The sequence below is a fragment of the Vicugna pacos genome, chromosome 27 (genome assembly GCF_048564905.1).
Source record: "Vicugna pacos chromosome 27, VicPac4, whole genome shotgun sequence".
NCBI lineage: Eukaryota > Metazoa > Chordata > Mammalia > Artiodactyla > Camelidae > Vicugna > Vicugna pacos.
This window is the reverse complement of record NC_133013.1, coordinates 473,881-490,575: the sequence shown is the minus strand read 5'-3', so window position 1 is coordinate 490,575 and position 16,695 is coordinate 473,881.

Genomic DNA, 16,695 nt, shown 5'->3' with positions numbered 1-16,695 from the left:
ATAGTGCCTCTGTAAATCCTCTAACAAAACAAAAGTAGTTTCCTATTCTACAACCTGTTGTCTTTATATAAGTGCAAAAGTGTTAATATCCTTAAAGATCAGAGCCTTGAAAGTAGGCTCTCCTGTATATTTAAGGCTAAAGGCAACATTGTTTACAAAAGGTGCAGAGCTAGTAAAACTAAGCCTAGAAAAGAGGGCAAAGGGTTAAAGCCAAAAGGACAGATCTTCTATGGAGTCAGATTTTTTCTTTTCTATTATACTATATTCTAGTTTTGTTTTAAGTATATAAGAATAAAGTTTAGACTTTTCCCATTTTAAATAGTGCAATTTTAAGGAGAATTAATTGCATTCACAGTGCTGTGAGACCAGCACCACTTGTTTCAGACTATTTCCTTCCTCAAAGTAAATGCTTTTATACAAAGCGCACCCCACGTCATACCTCCCCCAGCCCATGACAAGCCCTAATCCCCTTTCTCTCTCTATGTCTTTACCTATCCTGGAGGTTCCCTATCAATGAAATCATATAAAAGGTGGCTTTTTTTTTTGGTTTGTCTGCCCACATATCTTAAGTAGGGACGGGTGAATTTTTTGTTTGTTTGTTCTCACGTGAATTAGCATTTTTGTATTTTGAGAGGAAAATCCAGATGGATTAAAGATGAGACGTACCAAGTGAAGCCCTTTTAGTAACTCTGCATAATCTCGGGGTAGGCACTGCTCTTCTAAGTGTGAAACCAGAGCCAGAAGGGAGATGCTTAGCTCTTCTTCTGGCAAAATAAAACCAAACAAAAGCAGAAAACAAAGGCCAAGAAAGACAGCTGGAAAGACAAACCACAGCCTGGAAAAACCTTTCCTCATGACCCAAGGTCGGAAAAAAGCTTCACATCCCTGTGGTCCAAAAAGCTCTTGAAGCCCAGTGTTCTGAAAAGAAACAAAACACACAGAGTCAGTTCCAACGAGAGGCAGTGCAGGTGGCCGGTTTGTGCTAGAGATGCTCGACCTCTCAGGTGAGGACACAGGCAGACAGACAGACTGCAGAGACAGCATTGGCCACCTTCACCCTGGCATGTCTTTAGCCCTGTGACAACCAGCCCTGGTGACAACGTGAGCAGGCAGAGGCCACAGGATGTACCCTGGAAGGAAGAGCAAATGGACGCTCCTCTGCGGCAGAACAAAATGCAGGATACATCAAAGTGCCACAGGTGCATCCCTTCCCTAGCAGTGCTGAGCCTTAGAGAAGATCCCACCGAAGTGCTTGCACAATTTTCAAAGATAATGTTTCTTCAGTAACATGAATTCAAAATAATCAATATGTCATCAAGGGATTTTCAGAAGTGACCTGCCCTGGACCCGAACAATACACACACATAAATACACACATATAAACATAAATATATACACACATACATACAGGAAAAGAGACAGACAGACTGAAACACAGAGAAGCAGGGGGAGACAGAGAAACAGAGAGAGAGACAAGTCAGAGAGAGAGGCACTGAGAGAAAGAGACAGAGAGAAGGAACACTGGAGCTGGTAATGAGTGGAACTCACATACATTTTCACAAGTCAGTCTATGTGTCAGAACCTGGTCCCAAAGTCCATCCACCCTCCAGGGGAGGGTGTGGGGATCCCACAAGGGTGTGGGAACAGAAGGCAAAAAAATAGGAAGCCATTGTGGGCTAGCCCACCACAGAGGCCGAGATGGGACACTGGGCCTGTATGTCAACATGACAGAATGACCTAGGAGGTTGTATGCCAGAGCGGACGATATCAGAGTTGTATTTAATTTCAGTCTCACGACTGGGAGCGGGGAAGCAAGCAGCAAGGAAAGTGACTTTCCCCAGACCCCAGGGCAGACCCCGGCCTGTGTGGGGTGTGCTTTGCACTCCACCAGCCCTCTGTGGGGTCCTTCCTTTGCTGAGTCTGTGCACGATCTCCCTGTGATGCCAGCCCGTGGGGGTGACACATGCAATAGTTGTTTCTAGGTCTAGAGACATGATGGGTTCTCTAGGAAGCAGGGGCCAGAATGATCCCCACTGTGCCGATGGGGGATTGGGGAGACCCTGAGAGGCACGTGGCTTGTCCAGGATGATAACACTGCTGAGTAGGGGGAGCCAGGTCTGAACCCAGCTGTGTCTTCTGAGCTGCGGCACTCTTTGCATCCAGGCTTCCCCAGGGCTATGGGGGGGGCTGAGTTGGTGTCACTGTGTGTGGACATGGCATGGAGTGAGAAATGAGAGATTGGCAGCCCAGAAAGGCCCTTGAGGAGCTTTGTGTCAGGAGGAAGCTTGGATAAGTGGACCCCAGGAAGTGACCTCACTTCCCTGGCAATAAAGCCCAACAGAACTTGGAACTGAAGTCACCAGGCACCCACTCTGTAGAGAAGTCCCTACTCAGCTCACCTGGTTGGAGACAGAGGCATGTTCTGCTGCATCCCAATATCCCGAGGCCGCAGCCCCGGAAAGCCCACAGCGAGGGGTTCTACCAACGCTGCCGGCACTGGGTCAGGTCTCACCCAAGGCGCCTCTGGCCTTTTGGCCAGAGAGACCCAAAGGTAACACAGGGAGTCCCAGGGCAGTCCTGCCCCGGCTGGGCCACCACTCAGATCCCACCCAGGTAGCCACACGGCCCCTTCCTGGCTGGTGGAGGTGGAGCAGTCATGTTGGGGATGGGTATCTGCCTCAAGAAAGAGCAGGACAGAGGCCTGGGGGGCCCGGTCACATAGACAGCCGAGGAAAAAGCTGGCTGGCTGGGATGTGGAGAGCCGGAGAAGTGTCCTGCTGCCCGAGGTGGAGCCCATGCTCTCTGGGTATGTATTTTCCCTCCCGGATGTCTGAGCTGAACAAAGATCCGGTCTGATCTAGCAGCAGAGGGTAGAGTCTACAGAATCAGGAGTGTTCCTGGCCGGGAAGGACTCTGAGACTTCCATGCTGGGTCAGCTGCTGGTCACTATCATTGCAGAGTCAGATACCACATATTGTACAGAAGCTGATGAATAAGAACACCAACGCCCCCTCCCCAAGTGAAGGGCTGGTGTGTCACTCTTCTGAGGGCCAGCGCAGACTCCTGCTGGGTCTGGATATGGAGGGGTCCCCACCACCATGGCCCACAAATCAGTGGGGCAGGCCTCCGACCCAGACATCACCCAGGACTCTCCCAGGGACCTACCTGGTGCTGACGGGTAGCTCAGCACACCCGGGTCTGACCTGGAGCACCGTGCCCACCTCGCTGCAAGTCACGTGGAGGTCCAAGAGCCCCCGAAGCAGAGACCAAAGATCAGAAATGCAGGGCTGGTGTATGTGTGTAGGTGAGGGAGGGGCGAGGGCTGGGCCACACAGGGAGGTGTCCCTAGAGGCTACTGTTGGGACCAGAGAAAAGAATGGCCTCAGAACACCTGTCTGGAAAAATTCAGTCACAGAACACATCCTGGGGGCACTTTCTGGGTGGGAGATGTCTGGAAAGCTCTGGGAAGGTTTCTGTCCTTGTAGAGGCACATGGAAAGGGAGGCAGGTGCGTAAATTTTTCCTCTCTCACAGCATGAGCTCTTCCACAAGACTTAAAACTCTCTCCACATCCACTAGTTACAGAGGAGGCAGGGACATGGGAAGATGTCAGAGACCAAAAATGGGATGAACTGGATCCAGCAGGAGACCCCGAACTCCCTCCTGCCGCTCCTGCAGCTCCTCCTGAACCTGCATCTGCAGCTGGATTGCTGGGCAACGGAGAACCAGTTCAGGCATCACCACCCCCTGGGGCAGAGCCCCCTCTGCACCCACCCACACCTTCTTCTCCAAAATGTTCTCCAAAATCCCATCATCAGTCCCCCCCCAAACTTGACGTCCCTTCCGCTGGAGATGTTTTTGTTTCACTTTCTTTAGTTTCCTTTGCTTGTTTCACATCATTTATGACATCCTTTATTTTTCTTTTCAGAGTTTCATGTAATAAAATATAGACATTTCCCCTGTTAAATTGTGCAATTCAGGAGCATTAGAGGCATTCACAATGTTGTGCGACCATCACTACCATCTAGTTTCACACTATTTCTTTCCTCAAGGTGAAACCTTGGTTCCAGAGCACGCACTCCCCTCCCTCCTCACCCAGCCCCTGACAACCCCAAGTCCTCTTTCTCTTTGCGTGTCTTTAACTCTACTGGTTGTTCCCTGCCAATGAAACTTTAAAAAAGGGTTTTTTCCTCCCTGCCCACATGTTTTAAGCTGGGGCTGAGGATTTTTGTTTGTTTTCACTTGAAACAGCATTTTTATTATTTTCAGGGGATATCCAGGGGGATTAAAGATGTGATGCACAAAATGAAGCCCTTTTAGTAACTCTGTGCATAATCTCAGGGTAGACACTGCTGTTCCCCCTGTGACACCACAGCCAGAAGACACAAGGGAGATGCTTAGCTCTTTCTGTGGCAAAATCAAAACCAAACGAATCAAAAAAATTAGTAAAAGCCCAGAAAAATTGCTTGAAAGACAAACCACAACCTGGAAAATGCATTCCTCAAAACCCAAGGTTGGAGAAATTTTGCCCATCCCTTTAGTCCAAAATCCTTTCGAAACCAAGTGTTCTAAACAGAAACAGAACAGGCATGGGCAGTTCCAATGAGAGGCAATGCAGGTGGCCAGTGTGTGTTAGAGATGCTTGACCTCTCAGGTGAGAACAGAGGCAGACGGAAACACTGCAGAGACAGCACCGGTCACCATCACACTGGCGGTTCTTTAGTCAGGTGACAACCAGCCCTGGTGACAATGTAAGCAGGCAGAGGCTCCAGCAGATCCCCTGGAGTGAAGAGTGAAGGGACGCTCCTCTTCAGAAGAACAGGGTGCAGGACGCATCAAAGGGCCACAGATGCATCTCTTCCCCAGAAGATCTGATACTTACAGTTCATCCCATTAAAATCCTTACACACCTATTCAAAGATGCCTTTTCAAGGGTGTTCATCACAGCACTGGTTGAAACAGTTGGAATTAAAGCAACACTAATATTGATGGAGAGGGGATGGGGTCCATTCGTTCCGGTTCCTGTGGATGAATGAATGCTGTGCAGTTGGAAAAGTGGGTGCCTGATCTCAACCCAATGTCAAGGGAGGCCTCAGGGTGGAAGTATGCAGACCCACTCTCTGCATCCAGGGTCCCATCTGCACGACCACATATGTGTGAAATCAATATAGATGGAAATTGATCTGATTGTGAGTGTGTGAGAGACAGAGATGGAGAGAGACATACTGAGAGACACAGAGACTGAGACATAAGCACCAAATCATTCATGACAGTCACCGCTGTGGGTGGGAATTACAAATCTCTTCTCTTTTAGGCAATATTTCAATTTTTTGTAATGTGTCTGTATTACTCTACTAATTCTAAAAGGATTAAAATCCTATGCTAATGTGACCCATTCATTACTCATCTATGGAGTAATTAAAGTACATTAATCCTATTTTTAAAAGAATTTAAAGCCTTCTCAGGACTCAGTTCCATGTCAGCTCAGTGGAAGCAGAGGTTCTCCAGGAGGTCGTGTCTCTTCTGAATCAGTATCCAATAGAGGTGAGCAAGAAGTACCCGACTTGGACACTGAAGACTACAATAGATGAGAGAGTCTGTTGAGAGAAATTAAGACCTACATTCAAAGAGAATAGTCCCATATTCATGGAGCAGAAGGCTTCATTCTACTAAGATGACAATAGTCCACGAATAGATCTAAGGATTCAAAGAATGCCTACCCAAATCCCAGGTGGTGTTTTGCAGGAATTGAAAATCAATCTAAAATTCACGTGGAAAATCCAGGGGGTCAGAATACATGAGTGAATCTTGAAAAAGAAGAACAAAGTTCGAGGAATGGAAAGTCAGATGGAACCCACGGTTAATACAAAACCTCTTTAAGCTGAAGATAACTGAGATTCAAAAGATGCAGAAGAAAACCTGTCATGGAAGCCAATTCTCTCCTTTCCCTTTTCCCTATTAAGTTAGGTTGATAAAAAAGCCTTTAACTTTCACCATTTAACATGGTAGGTACTTTTCTCGTTGGCTCCTGCGTGTGTATAAATAAAACGTTTCTCTCGTTCATTTCCTCTTTAGTTCTGTCGGCTCTTTGGGAGGGACTCTGGATGATGGGGACCTGCTCTTTTCTCACCTTCTTTAGTGACATCTTTTGTCCATGGTGAAGTTCTTAAAAAAAGAAAAGGCTCATTGGTTTTGGGTCAGAATTGCAACATGTATACATTTTGAGACCCCCTGGAGGAACAAGGGGGTTCAATACTGCCTGAAGAATTCACTTGTCAAAATGCCTAACAAGACGCTATTTGCAAGGTTTTTTTTAAAGATTCTTACCCTAAAACAAATCCCCTATCTAAACCTCTTGGATGATCAAATAGAAAGAAAAAAGGAGAATCATGTCTGGCCCAAGAACACTTGCTTAACAAAACGGAAGGACAGAATCAGTTTCGGAGCAAAAATTAAAATGCATTTATACCATCAACCCTCCCACTCTTTTGTACACTGTCCTCATATTATCTGCCAGATGGCCCCCTGGAGAAGGCCCTTTGCCCGGAACTCATGCTCATTTTCAGAGCTCGGCCAAGCGGGTGGTTGGTCCCCAGGGCCTGAGAGGGGCTCTGTGTGAAATCTTCTCTGCTGAGACCCAGCAGACTGAAGGTAACTGTGTGCTCTGAGGGAGAGAGAGCACACCGAGCCTCTGTGGAGGCATCTCTGAGATCCTCCCAAAGGCACACAGCTCTAACTCTGGACACAGGAATTTTTGATTGGCATCTTAGTTGGAAATCTCCTCCTGGATAGAAAGAAGCAGATTCAAGATGTTGCAATTGGATGGGCAGGTCGGCCTCTCGAATTAGTCGATGAAGAGGACACGCAATTCTCTGCAGAAGTAGGGACACCCATCCCTGCTCTGCTGACGTCATCTACAGAGAAACAGAGACGCGACTCTAGGGGGAATTCAAAACCCACCAATCTTTCTTACCGACGTCAACGTCCCCACATTATTCTCCTGTCAGGTCTCTGCACAAAAACTGGCTCATCCCCAAATATCACATACCCATCACCCCGTACCACTCTGTGCCTGTGTCCAACTCGAGCATTAAGGCCTGTGACCGTTACTGTTAAATCGTGTCCCCCTTTCAGCCCGTCTCCCGCCATCATCCCAGCTCAACCTCGTTGTCTCTCTCCAGGTCAGCAGCACTCTTCCCACTGGCTTCCCATCAGCTTACCTTGCCCTGCTTCCATTGCTTATTCCCCATACGTTACCCACAATGGTCTTTAATATATATAAGTATGAATCAGATCAAGTTGTTCCACTTTGCAAAATACTTTCGTGATTTTCCATTGTATTCAGAAGGATATCCAGAGTCCCTACCAAGGCCCTATGTGATCCGGGCCCTCACCGATCTCTGCAGCCTCAGCTCTCACCATTCTGCTCCAGCCCATCTTCACCGCCCCGATGGTCCCCACCAGGACAACTGTGTTCCTAACTCCAATTCTCGTACTTACACTTCTTCCAGCCTGGGAGGCTTTTCTTGTCTGTTACCTACGTGGCTTATTCTTTTGCTTTATTCAGGACTTTGTTCAAATTATTTACCCTCAGAGAGGACTTATCTGACCAGATTATTTAAAATAGCACACACATATTTCCTATTCAAACATTTTCTCTCCTAATATGGTTTATGTTTCTTTGTGGCATTATTAGCACCTGGCAGTACATCATATATTTATTTGCTTACTAGTTTACTGACTGTCTTTCTTACTAGACCTATATTCATGGAACCACAAATAACTGTTTTAACCAGTAACTTTCAAACCACCTTTAAATGAATTATTTTATAAGTTGAGAATTTCAGAGGCTTCCACGGGTTGCTTAGGGGAAAAAAGAAAAAGGATTCAGGTTGAAATAATTTATTAAGGACCTGAGAGTTGGTTATTTATTTTATACATAGTAGTGTGTACCTGTTAATCCCAAACTCCTAATCTAGCAAAAGACCTTGCTGACTACTATTTTTAAAAGACTTTTTTTTCTTTTTAAACTGGGGTTGTTTGAGATCTCTTTTCTTGTTTGTTATTTTTCTTTTTTTAAAGACTTTTTCTTATTTTTTTTTTTACATTGAGGTACCGCAAATTGAATCCAGCACGTACTCTACCCCTTGAAATATACCATCCCCTCCAAAGACAATTATTTTTATACTTTGACAATACCATATTGAATTAAGATTTTTGTTCCATTTTCCCTTCATAGAGTTTATAACTGAGGGAGAGAGTCAGAGGAAGCCCTGGGCCAACCCTTCCTTCTCAGCGGGTCACTACACAGCAGAGGAGCTTGGCTGTCTTCAGGCCCAGCTCACCTTTCTGCTCTGAGGGCCGACTCAGGCCACTTCTCTTAAAAGCGGCGTGTTAGAAGCAGCAGAAAGCCAACTAGCGAGCAACAATGACAAAACTGACCCACCTGCAGTTGGACATCATCTGCTCCTAAACGAACCTCATAAATCTCTTCTTCTTATTAGTGGATGGTTTTCAAAAATATTCCCAAGGAGATGAATCTCACTCTAGTTTTCTGGATTTCTTGGGCCTTCTATGACTTTAACTGCAGGCTTGATTTTCTGCACAACATCTGCAGAGAAGCCAGGCAGAAAACGTGAACAGAACCTGCAGGCCGCGGCTGAGGCCTCCGGTCAAAGCATCCTTGTTGTGCAGAGCCTATGTTCATGGGACCAGTTTCATTACTGCTGTAATTAGTTCTTATCCAAGTGTCCCACCGGAAATGTTTCTAGATAGAACGTGGACTGACGCAGATTAGCAGTGGGGATGTGGGATGCAGATGGCAGACAGACTGGAAGGACAAAAGGGAAATGTTTCTTCAGGCTTCAGTTTCAAAGATTTCTGATTTTTATGTGGACATTAAACTTGGTCAGGCTGAAGCACCGTTTACTCTAAGACGGGGTGATGTACACGTATCCCTACAACTTCTAAAAAATATGTTGAAGCTGGGCGTGAGAGCCTAGGGGACAGACAGCTTTGATTGACACCTCCGTTCCAGGATGCCTATGATCTCGGGCTCACAAAGAGGAAAAGAAAACACATATCTTGCCTGTGTAGCTCTATGTGAAATTATTTTGACCCTTGACGGATGGTGTAAGATCAGAGATCATGTAGTCTTTCATACGTTGCAAAGATGACAATTCTTCTTGATGAGTCAGCAGACTGTTTCCAATGGCCCGGGGTCTGTGCCAGACATTAGCTGTCTAGACAAATACCACACAGACCCCCATCCCTCAAGGAGATCACAGTGTGTCGTGGAAGAGAAAAATTTAAATAGGTTTTCAAAACAATGTGGTTAAGACTCACTTGGCATCATATATACTATATGTTCAGAGGGGCTCTTGCACTGCCTGGGGCAGGGTTCTAGAAGGTAGCGAAGGTGTCAGAGAGAAAATGCCTTCAGCACTGACATCTGAAGGATTCCAGCAAATCTCTAGACCAGGAGAGTGCGTGCTGGGCACGGGAATCTCGGCAGCTTGCGTGTCTAGTGCAGGGGTCTGGTCGTGTCTAAGAGCACTTTGCACTTAGGGAAGGAAGGTCAGTGAGGCTAGTGGCTGTGGGGAACTAACGGAAGCTGAGGCTGAAAAAAAGCAGCAACTAGGTGATGAGAAGGTGTGACGTTAAATCAGGGAGCGTGGACTTCCTCACATACACCGCGGGGAATTCTTTGGGGTTTTAAGGAGGAGAGTGACACAGATTAGTCATTAAAAGTGAGAAAAGTGGATTGTTCACTCTAAAGAACAGCACTGGGGAGACTAGCAAAGGGTGGGAATTAATGCAGTGGGGAGCGAGGGGTGGGTACTTAGTTGGGGGACATTAAGGAATAGAATTGTAGTACTGACGGGGGTGAGGGAGTGGAAAAGTAAAGGAAAACTCCCAGATGTATGTCACGGAAAACAGATGGGATAGTGATGCCATTGTTTGAAGAAGTAAACCTAGTTCTGAGCGAGTGTAAATCCAAACATACAGAGCTTGAGATTTTTATGGACTAATCAAGTGGGAATGTCTACTTGTCAATTGTAAGTATATTTCTGGGACTGAAATGAAATGTCCTTGCTGGAAAAGATTTGACAGATAATCAGTGGACAGAGAGAAGTTGAAACAAAGGGAATAAATGCCACCCACTGACATTTTTACCAAAGAAAAGGGAAGAGGGCACTTCTGGTTCAGAAAATATGGCAGACCGGAAACTTGAAGACGCACTCACTAAAGACACATAAATACGTAGGACACAATGCCGCCAAACTTTTCTTGTTTTTTGTTTTTTTATTTTACAGGCACCTTTATTGTGGTATGATTCCTGTATAGTATATTACACATATTTCACATGTCCTATTTGATCAATTTGGTAGATGTCTACACCCAGAAAACAATCACCACAATCAAGATAGCTAACATTTCAATAACTCCCCAAGAGGGACACTTTTCCAATTCCCATATTTATCCCTTCTCATCCCCTTCTCTCCCTGGTAACCGTAAGTTTGTTTCTGTATGCTGTGGGTCTGTTTCTCTTTTGTAGTTAAGTTCATTAGTGTCTTTTTTTAGATTCCACATATAAGTGATATCATATGGCATTTTTCTGGCTTTCTTCACTTAGAATGACTATCTGTACGTCCATCCATGTTGCTGCAAATGGCATTATTTTGTTCTTTTTAATGGCTGAGTAGTATTCCTGTGTATACATATACTACTATATCTTTATCCAGTCAGCTGTCGATGGACACTTGGGTTGTTGCCATGTCCTGGCTATTATAAATAGTGCTGCTGTGAGCATTGAGGTACATGTGACTTTTTGAATTAGAGTTTTCTTCTGACATATGCCCGGGAGTGGGAAGGCTGGATCATGAGTTGTCTATTTTCAGCTTTTAAAGGAAATTCCACACTGTCTTCTCAAGTGAAAATGCAGCCCATTATGTGAAAGCAGAGCCATGCTCAGAAAGTAATGGGTATTTCTAGGGGCCAGACATGAAGCGCAGTGAGTGTGGCCTGTTCAAGAATCAGAGGGCAGTCTGCCAGGGTTGGGGGAGAGTGACAAGGGAAGTGTGGTACAGGTAGGATTCACACAACGTGGGGACCTGACAGGCTGAGATAAGGAGCCTGGACTTCCAGTCATCTCTTGGTAACCATGGGGCACTGGTTCCAGGACTACCCCCTGACGTCAACATCTATGGATGCTGACGCCTCTTGTATAAAATGGCATAGGACTTGCATGGAACTTATGCGCACCCTCCCATGTAATTTATATATATTTGTGTATATATATATACACACAAACATTTATTTAGTTATAGTCATTTTACAATGTTGCATCAAATTCCAGCTTAGAACACAATTTTTCAGTTATACATGAATATACACGTACATTCGTTGTCACATTCTCTTTTGCTATGTCCTCCTGTGTACTTTAAATCATCTCTAGAGTACTCACTGTATCTAATACAACATGAATGCTATGTAAGTTATTGTCATTGTATGGCAAATTCAAGTGTTGCTTTTTGAAACTTTCTGTTTTTCCATGAATATTTTCAAACCACTGTTAGTTGAATCTGCTGGATAGGGAGCCCCTAGATACGGAGAACCCCCAAGCTCTTCCTTTCCGCCTCCTAATTTTCCACTGCAAACACTGGAGTCCAAACATAGGAGAGCGCCATCTACCTGCTGGAAACGCTGAGGAATTCCTTCAGTTTTGTAGCGCAGGACAGAAGGTATAAGGACAACTAGTGGGAAAGGAGGGAGTGCCTGGAGAGGAAGGAGGAAGGACCGCAGTGGAAGCCAGCTCATGCACTTACTGGAGCTAGCTGATAGCAGTGAGGGACGCCGAGGAACTGGAGACACGTCACATGGGGGGCGATCCTGGCCACCATGTGCAGGGTTCGCATAGCTGGGACCCAGTTTGCAAGATGAAAATAACAAGGGTGGAGAGGGGCTGCCTCAGCCCCGGGATCCTGACAACGGCCACAGCGCCGTGACTCCAGCTAATACGGCCCCAATAGTAAGCCAGAAAAAGGAAATTCTGAGCCAAGATATTGCATATTCCACCGCAGAAACACGGATAACTAGATCTCTAAGCTGACAAAATGTAACCACCAGAAACAGGAATCTTTCCTTTTCTCTTCATTTGGACCTTTGACCAGGGAGCCACACATCTCTGATGGGAATCAACTTTAATACAATAGAGAGCTCACTTTTTCAGGAATAAGCATGGAGAAAAAGAGTGGGGTGATGGTTTAAAGCAGAAGTCAAAGTGGAAGCCCATCTGAGAAATGGTAAAAACATGCATCTCAATGAATACGAGTTATGGCGAAAAGAAGGAGGAAGGTTAAGGAAATCTCTATCCAGCTGACAAGTCTAGCCAGTCATAAAAAGACAGGACTTTAAATCAAGAAAACTTTTTTGTTTTTTTGGTGATGAAAAACAATGCCATATTTTAAAACAAGTCTTGGGCCATCAACAACACGCTGAGAGTTGTTGAGAAGGAGAAATAAAGCTGCATATATACATGAAAGTGTTCCAAGTCCAGCACTCGAAAAAACTTAGCGAATCATGTGTCCAGTTGATTTGAAAATCCTGATAAGTAAATAACTCAAAAGTGGGAAAGACATGGTATTAAATTGTGGTAGTGAGCAATGAAATCCAAGAAGTTTATACCTATATTTTCATTGTTAATATAACAAACTGAAAGCAACTGTCAAAAAGTAGTAACTGGGGGACATACACACACACACACATGCACACACACACAATTGGAACAGCAGAGAGGTAAAATATGCTAAATTTATCATTATTGTGGTACAGGATCTAATAGATTATTTCATTTTTGATAGTGTTAAAGGAATACTGGTCCAATTACATATAAAGTTATGAACTTAGAGATGATTTATAAAAGTTTAGAGAAAATTTTCATTAAAAGGCAATATACCTTCCAAATCATTGAAGAGAAAATTATCAATAAAAAAATTAATCAATCCAGCTAATATGGAGTAAAAGAGACCATATTTACCATCCTAAAATAAACCACAAAATGGATACAATATATGAAACAATGATTTTTAAGACACGTGAAAACGATCATCCACTAGGACCCTGTCCTGCCACCCACATAACAAGGCTGCTAGGCCTCCTACTGCCATCACCAAGAATGTCCACCAAGAGGCTACATTTCCTTCCTCTGCTCCTACTGCAGAGCCAGTCCTGAGCAGTCCTTTTCCAGGTTTTGGCAGGCAGCTCTCAGAAGTGCTCTCGTGTGCCTTGGTCCCTTTTGGCCACTAGCAAAGGGATCAAGGCTGAGCAGTGAGCCTCCTTCCTCATCCAAGACCTAGGAACCTCTCTGACTTCTGAGCAGGGCTTCACTCTTGTCTGCTGTCTGGTACTCTCCGCCTGGCTTCCCGAGTCCCCGGCTTGGACAGCCTGCACGCTGGCCACAGCCCATCAGAATCTGTTCCCCTGCCAGAGGCCACGTGTAATCGTGAGCAGGGCCCCAGGCCTCTGGAGCAGCGTGGCTTGGACTGCGTCCTGGCCCTGGGCGCTCGGGCTCCATCCCCTTGGTTGAGTCAGTTAACATCTCTAAGCTAAGTTTCCTCATCAGTAAAATGAAGACATATCAATATGGAAAAAAAAATCAGAATCGGGGGTTAATAAATTTCTGGTGACTGAAGACTTTTTAATTTTGAATTATACAGCAAAATACATCATACAAATTTTACTACTTCAGAATTCTAAAAGACAGCTTCTACTGTTAAAACTAATGCATGCACATACACACAAACACACGTGCAGACACACTGGCTTTGCTCCACATACTTCCCTATACACACACACGTACATGGACTCATGTACCACACACACACATAGCATACACACAACCACACACGTCCTCAGGCGCACACACACACATAGGATACACACTACCACATACATCACCAGGCGCACGCACGCACAGCCACATACACACTCAGAGTCATGTACAACACAATTCCCCAGGTGCTTGTGTGCGCACACACACGTCATACACACCTTTGGCTTTATTCTAAATCTATTTACAATTGAGGGTCTCAGTGTCCATTGTTTTATCCTCTCAGTAGATCCTGGCTTCGGAGCGTGAAGCAGGAGCCCCTCCTCTCTGGAGACGGTCTTTGCCACTTACAGTCCCAGTAGAGCCAACATAAATGCTCTGGACCTTTGGAAGTGCAGTTCCAGAGCATACCTGGGAGCTCACATCCTATATATCTAAACATATTAAGTGCAGTAGGTTAAAGTCCTACCTTTACAAATATACATTCATTATCAGGGGGAAGGCCAGGTTCAAAATTAGAATTCCCAGACTCAGGGGAGTCCTGCAAAGGAAGTGAGTGTGTGGGGAGAGCTGATTCCAAGACTCTGATCACTAGCCTGACTCTTTTCTTCCCAATGCTGGGTCCATCCCATGCCATAAGGGGCCTTGGATGTGCACAGGGGGACACTCAGAATTCACTTCCGGCTCTGCCTATAACCTCCATGCAAACAGCTGCCCTTTGGCCTCTCTGTGAATCCTGGGAATCTGAATTCCGGGGAGAGCCGGTGCAGGCAATAGAAATGGATCAGGGGCTGTTGAGGCAGGGCATTCGTGGTCCTGGGTTTCTAGAGCACGGAAAGGAGCCAATGACCATGTCCCCTTGGCCCTGCTGACTCCACCCAATGGAGGGCATGGCCAGAGGAAGTGTCAGGGCCAGGGGGACCGTCTGCAGTGCAGGACTGAGGGCAGCGGGCCCCCTTGCCATGGTCTAAGGCGAGAAGCCCTAAGGAAAGGTCTGAGGAGGCTGTAAAATATCTTCATTCCCATTAATTAAAAAAACAAAAGCTTACCACAGGCGTGCATGGGAAAGGTTTTGTTCTAACAAGGGAAGGGACTTGCCAAGGTCTGGCCATAGAGGGCTGGTGGGCTTGCCAGGTTGATGAGGAACCAAGAGGCCGTTAGCCTCCCTTGGGTCTAAACACTGCCTGAATTCCTCCAGGTGACACTTAAATGCAGTGAGACATGGAACCATCTCAAGTTGTTAAAATATTCATGGTGAGCCATTCAACTCTCTCCTCACTCTTGGCTACGAAAGCACGATAAACACAGCTGGGAATCTCATCAGCCTGTTGGTTGGTTCACTGTCCATCAGGCGCCCCCTCTTGTAGGAGCTTTTATCACATCACTCAGGGCTGATCCATCCCAGGATTACAGCTGATTTTCTGCAGGTGGCACCACTTGCTGGTGACACGAAGGAGGCATGTTAGCCACCTCCCAAACACTGAGGCTTCTCCTGGGAGGAGCCTGCAGATCCCCAGTCCAGCCTCTGCACAATGATGCTCCTCAGTGTCACTCCTGGCTTGCTGCCCTGGCCAGAACCTCACTGGATGGTTGATAAATGTCACCCATATACCACATCTAAGCTTGGGTTCCAGATGTGATCATGGTTCTTATTTTCTTCCCATCGATGGATTGTTTGATCTTTGTGTAATCGTGTCGGCAGGAAGGCCAGTACAGCCCTCTTGGGGCCTCCCCGAGCCGCCTCTGTCTATAACTGTCCTAGCACCCCAGGGGATCGGGTCTGAAGCCTGGCACTCAGACACGAAGATGACAGCTGGAGAGACAGAAATCCACACCTGCTGTGGCTTCTGCTGAGGCTCGATGTGGCCATACAAACGGATCCCACAGGCCCTGAATTCACTTGACTCGCTGCAGGGATGCTCCCACACTGCCGCGTTCCCCCCAGAGACCGAGGGCTTTCTGCTTGTTCCAGAAGGCCCCACCCCCGAGGGGACACTGGGTCCAGTGGAGCGTCCAGCCTGCTTCCCAGCCAGCTCTTAGGGCTTTCGTGGGGCCTGGAACATCACCTAACCTCCTCTTAGGGGCCCGTTTGTCCTTTCCAGCCAACAGACCTATGTCATAAGCACTTTAACTCACCTGAGGGTGTTTTCCTCACTTCAGGGGCAGTGAGGACTGGGTTTCTTCACACTCCAAGTGCCCCCGGTCTGGATGAAGACAGTCTGGCTCTCCCCCAAGTCCTGCAGGTCCGGGCCACACCTGCTGCTGGTCACTGAGTCTGTGTTGTGTTCTCTTCCAGGACAAGAGGTGCACTTTGCCCCCTGCCCCGCCCCCACCAGCGGTAGCAGAGGTGGCGAACACCCAGGTGAGCTGGGGCCTGAGACCGTGCCTGCAAATCAGTGCCCCAGAGGCCTCTGGTGACTAGAGGGACCACGGGGCAGAAGCCAGCATGCGAAGGGAGGAGGAGGAAGGTTCAGGATAAGGAGATGGAAGGGGGAACGGATAGCACCGTGAGGACCACGACCATGAAAGGGAAGAGGAAAGATAGTGACAGCAGGAGTGGTGTCGGCATTAAAAGCTGTGGGCTTTTTAAAAAAATTTTATTAATTACCAATATATATTGACAGATTTCTTATTTTATTAAAGATTATGTGCCATGTCATATAACAGGATATAGTATGATATTATTTATTAAATTATACATAATAGAAGATATACTAGCATATTATGTTCTATTTATTAGCAGATAGTATATAATACATATGTAGGTGTTTATATACATAATATATAATTCATGCACCTATATAACATATAACCCATAACAAATAATGTAAGATTATGATTAATGTATAATATAACAAGATTACA